The sequence below is a fragment of the Pristiophorus japonicus genome, chromosome 14 (assembly GCF_044704955.1).
Source record: "Pristiophorus japonicus isolate sPriJap1 chromosome 14, sPriJap1.hap1, whole genome shotgun sequence".
Classification (NCBI taxonomy): Eukaryota; Metazoa; Chordata; class Chondrichthyes; family Pristiophoridae; genus Pristiophorus; species Pristiophorus japonicus.
In genome coordinates this window covers 64,807,006-64,819,429 of record NC_091990.1, presented here as the reverse complement: position 1 = coordinate 64,819,429, position 12,424 = coordinate 64,807,006, and the positions used below count along the sequence as shown (strand labels likewise).

The window sequence follows — 12,424 nt, the reverse complement described above, 5'->3', positions numbered from 1 at the left end:
CCTGCTGCAACTGTACAGGGTATTGGTGAGGCCGCACCTGGAGTACTGCGTGCAGTTTTGGTCACCTTTCTTAAGGAAGGATATACTAGCTTTGGAGGGGTTACAGAGACGATTCACTAGGCTGATTCCGGAGATGAGGGGGTTACCTTATGATGATAGATTGAGTCGACTGGGTCTTTACTCGTTGGAGTTCAGAAGGATGAGGGGTGATCTTATAGAAACATTTAAAATAATGAAAGGGATAGACAAGATAGAGGCAGAGAGGTTGTTTCCACTGGTCGGGGAGACTAGAACTAGGGGGCACAGCCTCAAAATACGGTGGAGCCAATTTAAAACCGAGTTGAGAAGGAATTTCTTCTCCCAGAGGGTTGTGAATCTGTGGAATTCTCTGCCCAAGGAAGCAGTTGAGGCTAGCTCATTGAATGTATTCAAATCACAGATAGATAGATTTTTAACCAATAAGGGAATTAAGGGTTACAGGGAGCGGGCGGGTAAGTGGAGCTGAGTCCACGGCCAGATCAGCCATGATCTTGTTGAATGGCGGAGCAGGCTCGAGGGGCTAGATGGCCTACTCCTGTTCCTAATTCTTATGTTCTTATGTTCTATGATTCATTCAGGTAAAGCTCCTGTTCATATCCTAGTCAACAGGTAGAGTTTAAGCTGATGCCTCCTCCGTTGTCCCTATACTCTCCAGGATAATGACGGTACCTCCATTGTTAATTCGCCCCATGGCAGTGTCAGGCCCATTACTGCTCCTGGGAACAGGGACACTCTCCAAACAATGACACAACATAAAGCTAATTGCCAGATTACGATGAAACTGAATAAACAAAATAATTTATTCCTATGCATCATGACATGCTCCAAACCCCAGGACTGGGTTATGACTGAACCCCAGGACTGGGTTATAACTGAACTCCAGGAGTGGGTTATGACTGAACCCCAGGAGTGGGTTATCACTGAACCCCAGGAGTGGGTTATGGCTGACGCCCAAGACTGGGTTGTGATAGGCTTTGAACTCTAGGTGCTTTTTTATAAATTAATTTGTGAGGCGTGGCCTCGCTGGCAAGGCTGGAATTTATTGCCCATCCCTAGTTGCCCTGAGAAGGTGGTGCTGGGCCGTCTTCTTGAACCGCTGAGCGGTTTTCTTGCTAGGACATTTCAGAGGGTGTTTAATAGTCAACCACGTAGGTGTGGGACTGGCGTCACATACAGGCGAGGCTGGGTAAGGATGGCAGGATTCCTTCCCTAAAAGACATAGAAACATAGAAATCTACAGTGCAGAAGGACGCCATTTTGGCCCATTGTGTCCGCGCCGGCCGACAAAGAGCTACACGGCCCTTCATCAGCAGCCCTGAAGGTTACATATAAACCTATGAACAATGACGGAAAGGCAAAGAGCACCCAGCCCAACCAGTCCGCCCCACACAACTGCGATACCCCTTACACTGAAACATTCTACACTCCACCCCAACCAGAGCCATGTGATCTCCTGGGAGAGGCAAAAAAACAGATAAAAAACCCAAGCCAATTGGGAAACAAATCTGGGAAAATTTCTTTCCGACCTATCCAGGCGATCGAAAATAGTCCAGGAGATTACCTTGGCCGTATTAGATTCCCTGCAGTACTTACCATCGTATCTGCGCCAGCCAACAAAAAGTCATCCAGTCTAATTCCACTTATCAGTTCTAGGTCCGTAACCCTGTGGGTTACTGTGCTTCAATTGCCCATCCAACCATCTCTTAAAAGTGGTGAGGTTTCTGCATCCACCACTCTTCCAGGTAGCGAGTTCCAGATCCCCACAACCCTCTGCGTGAAGAAGCCCCCCTCAAATCCCCCCAAAACCTTCCACCAACCACCTTAAAACTATGCCCCCTCATAATAGACCCCTCCACCAATGAAAATAGACCCTTACTATCCACTATGTTCAGGCCCCTCAATATTTTGTACACCTCAATGAGGTCTCCTCTCAACCTCCTCCGTTCCAATGAGATCAAACCCAGCCTATCCAATCTGTTCTCATAATTAAGATTCTTCATTCCAGGCAGCATCCTAGTAAATTTCCTCTGCACCCTCTCTAGTGCAATCACGTCCTTCCTATAAGGCGACCAGATCTGCACGCAATACTCCAGCTGTGGCCTAACCAGAGTATTATACAATTTAAGCATAACCTCCCTGCTTTTGTATTCTGTGCCTCGGCCAACAAAGGCAAACATTCCTTATGCCTTCTTAACCACCTTATCCACCTGGCCTGCTACATTCAAGATCTGTGGACAAGCACTCCAAGGTCCCTTTGTTCATCTACACTTTTAAGTGGCCTACCGTTTAATGTGTATAACCTTTTCTTATTAGCCCTCCCAAAGTGCATTACCTCACAATTCTCCAAATTAAATTCCATTTGTCACTGCTCTGCCCACCTGACCAGTAGATTGATATCCTCCTGCAGTCAATGACTTTCCTCTTCATTATCAACCACAAAGCCAATTTTAGTGTCGTCTGCAAACTTCTTAATCATACCCCCTATATTCAAATCTCGATCATTGATATATACCACAAAAAGCAAGGGACCCAGTACTGAACCCTACGGAATACCACTGGAAACATCCTTCCAGTCACAAAAACACCCATCAACCATTAACGTTTGGTTCCTACCTCTAAGCCAATTTTGGATCCAACTTGCCACTTTGCCCTGGATCCCATAGGCTTTAACCTTCGTGACCAGTCTACCATGTGGAACCTTATCAAAAGCTTTGCTAAAGTCCCTGTACACCACATCGTACGCACTACCCTCATCGACCCACCTGGTTACCTCCTCAAAAAATTCATTCAGGTTAGTCAAATACGATTTTCCCTTAACAAATCCGTGCTGACTGTCCCTAATTAATCCTTGTCTTTCTAAATGTAGATTTATCCTGTCTTTCAGGATTTTTTCCAATAATTTTCCCACCACTGAGATTCGGCTGACAGGCCTGTTTGATTACTCGGCCTATCCTTTTCTCCCTTCTTAAACAAGGGTACCACATTAGCAGTCCTCCAGCACCATGCCCAAATCCAAAGAGGATTGGAAAATGATGGTCAAGGCCTCTGCTATTTCTTCTTTTACTTCGCTCAACAGCCTGGGATCCGGGCCTGGGGACTTAGCTACTTTCAAAGATGCTAAACCCCTTAATACTTCCTCTCTCACTATATTTATTTCATCCAGAATATCACACTCCTCCTCGATAGCAGTATCCGCATTGCACGTTTCCTTTGTAAAAACAGATGCAAAGTATTCGTTAAGAACCATACCAACATCTTCCGTCTCCACACAAAGATTACGCTCATGATCTCTAATAGGCCCTACCCTTTCTTTAGTTATCTTCTTGCTCTTAATATATTTATAGAACATCTTTGGGCTTTCCTTAATTTTACTTGCCAAGAATTTTTCATGCTCTCTCTTAGCATTCCTAATATCCTTTTTAATTTTACCTCTGAACTTTCTATATTTCTCCAAAGATTCTCCAGTATTTAGCCGTCGGTATATGACATAAGCTTCCATTTTTTTCTTTATCCTCTCCTGTAAGTCCATAGACATCCAGGGGGCTTTAGAATCGTTATTCCTACCCTTTTTCTTTAAGGGCACATATTTGGCCTGAGCCTTCCGGATCTCCTCCTTAAATGCCTCCCACTGTTCCGACACTGATTTACCCACAATTAGCTGTTTCCAGTCCACTGTGGCCAAATAGAAACATAGAAACATATAAAATAGATGCAGGAGTAGGCCATTCGGCCCTTCTAGCCGGCACCGCCATTCAATGAGTTCATGGCTGAACATTCAACTTCAGTACCCCATTCCTGCTTTCTCGCCATACCCCTTGATCCCCTTAATAGTAAGGACTACATCTAACTCTTTTTTGAATATATTTAGTGAATTGGCCTCAACAACTTTGTGTGGTAGAGAATTCCACAGGTTCACCACTCTCTGGGTGAAGAAGTTCCTCCTCATCTCGGTCCTAAATGGCTTACCCCTTATCCTTAGACTGTGTTCCCTGGTTCTGGACTTCCCCAACATTGGGAACATTCTTCCTGCATCTAACCTGTCTAAACCCATCAGAATTTTAAACATTTCTATGAGGTCCCCTCTCATTCTTCTGAACTCCAGTGAATACAAGCCCAGTTGATCCAGTCTTTCTTGATAGGTCAGTCCCGCCATCCCGGGAATCAGTCTGGTGAACCTTCGCTGCACTCCCTCAATAGCAAGAATGTCCTTCCTCAGGTTAGGAGACCAAAACTGTACACAATACTCCAGCTGTGGCCTCACCAATGCCCTGTACAACTGTAGCAACACCTCCCTGCCCCTGTACTCAAATCCCCTCGCTATGATGGCCAACATGCCTATTGCTTTCTTAACCGCCTGCTGTACCTGCATGCCAACCTTCAATGACTGATGTACCATGACACCCAGGTCTCGTTGCACCTCTCCTTTTCCTAATCTGTCACCATTCAGATAATAGTCTGTCTCTCTGTTTTTACCACCAAAGTGGATAACCTCACATTTATCCACATTATACTTCATCTGTCATGCATTTGCCCTCTCACCTAATCTATCCAATTCGCTCTGCAGCCTCATAGCATCCTCCTCGCAGCTCACACTGCCACCTAACTTAGTGTCATCCGCAAATTTGGAGATACTACATTTAATCCCCTCGTCTAAATCATTAATGTACAGTGTAAACAGCTGGGCCCCCAGCACAGAACCTTGCGGTACCCCACTAGTCACTGCCTGCCATTCTGAAAAGTCCCCATTTACTCCTACTCTTTGCTTCCTGTCTGACAACCAGTTCTCAATCCATGTCAGCACACTACCCCCAATCCCATGTGCTTTAACTTTGCACATTAATCTTTTGTGTGGGACCTTGTCGAAAGCCTTCTGAAAGTCCAAATATACCACATCAACTGGTATCCCTTGTCCACTCTACTGGAAACATCCTCAAAAAATTCCAGAAGATTTGTCAAGCATGATTTCCCTTTCACAAATCCATGCTGACTTGGACCTATCATGTCACCTCTTTCCAAATGCGCTGCTATGACATCCTTAATAATTGATTCCATCATCTTACCCACTACCGATGTCAGGCTGTTTTCTCTCCCCCTCCTTTTTTTAAAAATGGGGTTACATTGGCTACCCTCCACTCGATAGGAACTGATCCAGAGTCAATGGAATGTTGGCAAATGACTGTCAATGCATCCGCTATTTCCAAGGCCACCTCCTTAAGTACTCTGGGATGCAGTCCATCAGGCCCTGGGGATTTATCGGCCTTCAATCCCATTAATTTCCCAACACAATTTCCCGACTAATAAGGATTTCCCTCAGTTCCTCCTCCTTACTAGACCCTCTGACCCCTCTTATATCCGGAAGGTTGTTAGTGTCCTCCTTAGTGAATACCGAACCAAAGTACTTGTTCAATTGGTCCGCCATTTCTTTGTTCCCCGTTATGACTTCCCCTGATTCTGACTGCAGGGGACCTCCGTTTGTCTTTACTAACCTTTTTCTCTTTACATATCTATAGAAACTATATAAATCACTCCTTAACTTAGCAAAATTAGCTTATCACCAATTTGGGATTTTTATTCCTGGTCTACCCTTGTCCTTATCCATAACCAACTTGAATCTGACTGAATTATGGTCACTGGCACCCAAGTGCTCTCCCACTAATACCCCTTCCACCTGCCCAACTTCATTCCCCAAAACTAAATCCAAAACCGCCCCCTTTAGTGTTGGGCTTGTTACATACTGACTAAAAAAATTCTCTTGAATGCATTTTAAGAATTCCACACCCTCTATACCCTTCACACTAAATTTGTCCCAATCAATATTAGCATCGTTAAAATCCCCTACTGTTACTTCCCCATGGTTTTTGGACTTCACAGTAATTTGCCTACATATTTGCTCCTCCATCTCCGTCCCACTGTTTGGGGGTCTATAATGCATGTCCAGCAGTGTGATCGCCCCTTTTTCATTTTTCAATTCGACCCATATGGTCTCATTTGATGGTTCCTCTAACATATCATCCCTCCTCACTGCTGTAATAGTTTCTTCAATCAATACTGCGACACCCCACACCCCCCACTTTTAATCTCCCTCTTTATCTTGTCTAAAAATCCTGTAACCAGGAATATTGAGCTGCCAAATCTGCCCCTCTTTCATCCATGTTTCTGTAATGGCAAAAATGTCATACTCCCAAGTGTCTATCTGTGCTCTCAGCTCATCCACCTTATTCGCTACACTCCTTGCCTTAAAGTATATACCATTCAGCATAGGAAGACCTCCTTGATTACTACTTACTAACCCTTGTTTTCTCGGTTTTACAGATTCACTTTCTACATTCTTGCTATTCAATTTCAGCTTTACTTCCTTCCCTATTGAATCTGTTCTCAGGTTCCCATCCCCCTGCCAAGCTAGTTTAAACTCTCCCCAACAGCACCAGCAAAACTCCCCGCGAGGATATTGGTCCAGGCGCTGTTGAGGTGCAACCCATCTGGTTTGTACAGGTCCCATCTCCCCCAGAAGCGGTCCCAATGCCTCAGGAATTTAATGCCCTCCCTCCTACACCAACTCTCCAGCCACGTGTTCATCCTCTCTATCCTTCTATTCTTATACTCATTAGTACATGGCACCGGCAGTAACCCAGAGATTACTACTTTTGAGGTCCTACCCATTAATTTTTCTCCTAGCTCCCTGAATTCTTCCTGTAGGACCTCATTCCTCTTCCTACCTATGTCGTTGGTCCCGGTATGGACCACGACCTCTACATAAGAACATAAGAACATAACCCTTAATTCCCTTATTGGTTAAAAATCTATCTATCTGTGATTTGAATACATTCAATGAGCTAGCCTCAACTGCTTCCCTGGGCAGAGAATTCCACAGATTCACAACCCTCTGGGAGAAGAAATTCCTTCTCAACTCGGTTTTAAATTGGCTCCCCCGTATTTATACAGCCTCAAAATACGGAGGAGCCAATTTAAAACTGAGTTGAGAAAGAATTTCTTCTCCCAGAGGGTTGTGAATCTGTGGAATTCTCTGCCCAAGGAAGCAGTTGAGGCTAGCTCATTGAATGTTTTCAAGTCAAAGATAGATAGATTTTTAAGCAATAAGGGAATTAATGGTTACGGGGAGAGGGCGAGTAAGTGGAGCTGAGTCCACGACCAGATCAGCCATGGTCTTATTGAATGGCGGAGCAGGCTCGAGGGGCTAGATGGCCTACTCCTGTTCCTAATTCTTATGTTCTTATGTTCTTATGTATTTTGAGGCTGTGCCCCCTAGTTCTAGTCTCCCCGCCCAGTGGAAACAACCTCTCTGCCTCTCTCTTGTCTATACCTTTCATTATTTTAAATGTTTCTATAAGATCACCCCTCATCCTTCTGAACTCCAACGAGTAAAGACCCAATCTACTCAATCTATCATCATAAGGTAACCCCCTCATCTCCGGAATCAGCCGAGTGAATCGTCTCTGTACCCCCTCCAAAGCTAGTATATCCTTCCTTAAGTAAGGTGACCAAAACTGCACGCAGTACTCCAGGTGCGGCCTCACTAATACCCTGTACAGTTGCAGCAGGACTTCCCTGCTTTTGTACTCCATCCCTCTCGCAATGAAGGCCAACATTCCATTCGCCTTCCTGATTACCTGCTGCACCTGCAAACTAACTTTTTGGGATTCATGCACAAGGACCCCAGGTCCCTCTGCACCGCAGCATGTTGTAATTTCTCCCCATTCAAATAATATTCCCTTTTACTGTTTTTTTTCCCAAGGTGGATGACCTCACATTTTCCGACATTGTATTCCATCTGCCAAACCTTAGCCCATTCATTTAACCTATCTAAATCTCTTTGCAGCCTCTCTGTGTCCTCTACACAACCCGCTTTCCCACTAGTCTTCGTGTCATCTGCAAATTTTGTTGCACTACATTCTGTCCCCTCTTCCAGGTCATCTATGTATATTGTAAACAGTTGAGGTCCCAGCACCGATCCCTGTGGCACACCACTAACCATCGATTTCCAACCCGAAAAGGACCCATTTATCCCGACTCTCTGCTTTCTGTTCGCCAGTCAATTCTCGATCCATGCTAATACATTTCCTCTGACTCCGCGTACCTTTATCTTCTGCGGTAACCTTTTGTGTGGCACCTTATCGAATGCCTTTTGGAAATCTAAATACACCACATCCATCGGTACACCTCTATCCACCATGCTCGTTATATCCTCAAAGAATTCCAGTAAAATAGTTAAACATGATTTCCCCTTCATGAATCCATGTTGCGTCTGCTTGATTGCACTATTCCTATCTAGATGTCCCGCTATTTCTTCCTTAATGATAGCTTCAAGTATTTTCCCCACTACAGATGTTAAACTAACCGGCCTATAGTTACCTGCCTTTTGTCTGCCCCCTTTTTTAAACAGAGGCATTACATTAGCTGCTTTCCAATCCGATGGTACCTCCCCAGAGTCCAGAGAATTTTGGTAGATTAATACGAATGTATCTGTTATAACTTCCGCCATCTCTTTTAATACCCTGGGATGCATTTCATCAGGACCAGGGGACTTGTCTACCTTGAGATCCATTAGCCTGTCCAGCACTACCCCTCTAGCTGTTTACCCTCTCCCCCCCAGAATGCCCTGCGTCCGCTCTGTGACATCTTTGACCCTGGCACCAGGGACGCACCAAACCATTCAGGAGTCAAGTCTACGGCCGCAGAAAGGCCTGTCTGTTCCTCTAACTATTGAATCACCTACCACTACAGCTCTCTTATTCTTCGTCCCTCCCCCCTGTGCAGTTGGGTTTTGAATGAAAGGTCGACAGTTTCATGGTCACTTTTACTGATACCAGAATTTTTAACCTGAATTCCAATTCTCAAACTGCCATGGTGGGATTTGAATTCACGCTCTCTGGATTATTGGTCCAGTAACAAAACCATTACACGTCCGTACCTCCTTTGTGTTGTTAATGTACAAACCCCTCACTCACTTGAAATTCCGATCACTGCTGTTTTAAGAGGCAATAGTCTATCTAACTGAAATGGGTTAATGGTTGTGTTAAAATAATGAAGGAGAAAAATAGTGTGAGTGAAATCAGTATTTCGCAGAACAACATCTCCCACCGTCAGTCACAGGCCGATAAACAGGAAGTGGAAGCTGTGAGCAGGAGCTGGAAAATCAATTTATTATCTTGTAAAATGGAAAACTTGCAGAGATTTGATCCCAAGCTCACTGTTTAACTCTCACTAACGTGATGAATAGTATTTGATTGATGTGTTTCTCACTGGGCCAGAAACTGCTGTTAGATAATAACCAGTCCTACATCTCTGTTCCTGTACAACATGTTCCAACAGGGAGCAGAAGGCAGGACAGGCATTACAGGGACAATGATCCAATATGGCAGCAATCTCATTTCTCATTTTCTTCCCACTGTGCTGAGCTGGAAATTAAAAATATACGTGCTCAGGTAGAGAGTGTAGGGACTTAATGGCCATGAATCCATGAGGGATGATTGCTTAATCTCCCAGGACTGCAGCAGGAAGACATTGACTGTAGCACCAGCACAGAGGGCAGAGAGGGAAGGAGCGAGAGGAGAGGAGGGCAGGGAGTCTGGACTAGTACAGCCCCACTGGAGGGAGGGGGCAGGAGGACAGTGATTAAAGGGCAAGTACAGTTCCACTGGAGAGAGGAGAAAAGGACAGGGAGATACGAGTGCAGCTCCATTGGGGAGAGGAGTGAGGGGGGAGGATATTGCTGACTGGAGCATGTGTGGTCTACAACAAATAGCTCAAGGGGAGGGTTCCCGGGTATAAAAAAAGCCTTATTCAGTCAGTACCTCACTGCCAACCTGATGACTCCCAATGAACTGGAACCGCAGAGTGTCTATAGTGCCTGGTCTGCCCTTAAGTCCACCATTATGAGCCTGTGAAGAGACTCTTGGTTACTCTACCAGCAAACATCTAAACTGGTTTGATGAGAATGACCAAGAGATCCAAGAGCTAATAAATCGTAAATGCAAGGCACTCTTGAATTGGAAACATCATCACAACTCGAGGGAAAGAAAACAGATCTACAATCAACTGACGGCCAAGGTCCAACAAAAAACTTGTGACCTAAAGAACAGCTGGTGGGTGGAGAGAGCGCAGGAGATCCAGCAACTAGCCGACAATCATAATGTGCATGGATTCTTTCACGCAGTCAAGACCATCTAAGGCCCAAGCATACTATTCCGCTGAGAGCTAAGAACGGAGAGGTGCTCATCAAGGACAGAGAGTCAGTCAGTGCCCGCTGGAAGGAGCATTTCGAGGATCTCCTCAACCAAGACTCTGTCTTCGATGCAAGTGTTCTTGACTCTATCCCACAGCATGCTATCAGCCATTATCTCAGCAGAATCCCAGCCCAGCATGAGCTTGAAAAGGCAGCTGAAAAACAAAAATGCTTCCAAAGCAGATGAAATCCCCGCTGAAGTACAAAAACATGGCGGAAAGGTACTCGGAGCGAATCCATGATCTCATCTCCCTTATCTGGAAGGAGGAGACAATGCCAGGGGATTTCGGAGACGCCTTAACCATGATTGCGTTAATTACAGAGGAGTCTCCCTGCTGTCTGCCGCAGGGAAAGTCTTTCCCAAGAATCCTCCTCAATCGTCTCCTCCCAGTGGCTGAAGAGCTCCCCCCAGAGTCGCAATGCGGATTCCACCCACTAAGAAGCACAATGGACATGATATTCACCGAGCAATAAATCCAAGAAAAATGTAGGGAGCGGCATCAACCTCTGTACATGGCCGCCTTTGACCTCACAAAGGCCTTCGACTCTGTCAACCGAGAGGGATTATAGAGTGTCCTTCTCAAATTTGGCAGTCCTCAAAAATCCGCCTGCTTCACGATGACATGCAAGCTGTGATCCTCAACAACGGTCCACCACAGACCCAATACAAGTGCAGACTGGGGGCAAGTAAGGCTGTGTCATTGCACCAACGCTCCTGCTTTGCCTTTGTATTCTGTGTTGCTGGACATGTTGGACATGTTATTTATGTCAATGGTGGAAAAAGTGGGTGTGGCTGGGGGTTGGGTGTTATTGGCTGTGATAGTTATGATTTCAGACCAATGTTGGTATTAGATTTTTGTTATTGAACATAACCTTGTAGCGCATTGTTTCAGAGAGCTGGACCATTACACACTGGTGATTCCTTACCATGAAAGGTTTAAATACAACTTAACATCAATCAACGTAAACTTTATTTGGCACCAAGGTGATGGGCACCATTGATGTCTGAGCTGCACACTCACATCAGCGCTCTTTCAGGCAAATCGTTCAGATATCAACTCCTCACGTAAGAGTGGGATTTAACAAATGCCAGCCACACCGCTGGCATTCATTCCGGTTAGTTCCACTTTTTGTGGGCGGTTTCTTGAACGAGTGATATTGTGGGCGATATATGTCCGAGGTGGTGAAATTGACAATGGGCGATCTCCATGGCTGCTAGTTTGGGTAAATATGCTCTTTACGACAAAAAACAGTGAGCAGGTGTTAATATTGAATCTTGGTGTTAATTCCGCGCGTAAAGTAATGCTGGCCGATATTGTGGCAGTTGATTTCGCCCATTCTGCTGATTCCGCCCCAAAAAAGTGGGCGGGCGGTAATATTTTTTCATGGCGTTAAGCCCATTGGGAAAGTAACGCTCGGCGATAAGTTTCCGAAAAATGGCCATCAGTTTCCATTTTGTGCCAAAATGGGCGATATTTGGGCATTATACGTCATTTCAGTGGTAAAATGGGCATTAAGTGGCTGTTAAGCATGCAAAAAATGTGGAGGTTCTAGTCCCAAGACTTCAAACCCGGCACCAAACTCATGGTCTACAGACCAGCAGTTATGCCGCCTTCCTATATGCTTCAGAGACATGGACAATGTACAGTAAGCACTTCAAGGCACTGGAGAAGTACCACCAACGTTGCCTCGGCAGGATATACGTACCAATGTCAGTGTTCTTTCTTAGGCCAACATCCCCAGCATCGAGGCATTGATTACACTCAATCAGCTCTGATGGATGGACCACATTGGCCGCATGCTTGATATAAGACTCCCGAAACAAGCACTCTACTCCGAGCTCTGTTATGGCAAGCGATTTCTAGGAGGGCTGAAAAAACACTTTAAGGAGGTTCTCAAAACTTCCATGAAAAGATCTAACATCCTCATCGACTCTTCGGAATCCCTAGCCCAAGACCGCATTCGAGAAGGCGCCGAACACGTTGAGTCTTTTTGTCAGGAGCATGCGGAAGCCAAGTACAAACAGCAGAAGTAGCACACGACAAACCAAGCACCCCACCCACCCGTTTATGGATTGAGAACACCAACATGCCTTTTCTTTCTGGTGTCTTAACCAACACACAGGGAAGGTGTTCGTGTTCT

General features: G+C 45.3%; 1 protein-coding gene across 15 annotated transcripts in view; it reads right to left on the bottom strand.

The window, feature by feature from the left end:
* The window catches only part of col16a1 (collagen, type XVI, alpha 1), a 618,256-nt gene that overhangs the window by 536,633 nt on the left and 69,199 nt on the right, over positions 1-12,424 (bottom strand). The window lies entirely within an intron of this gene.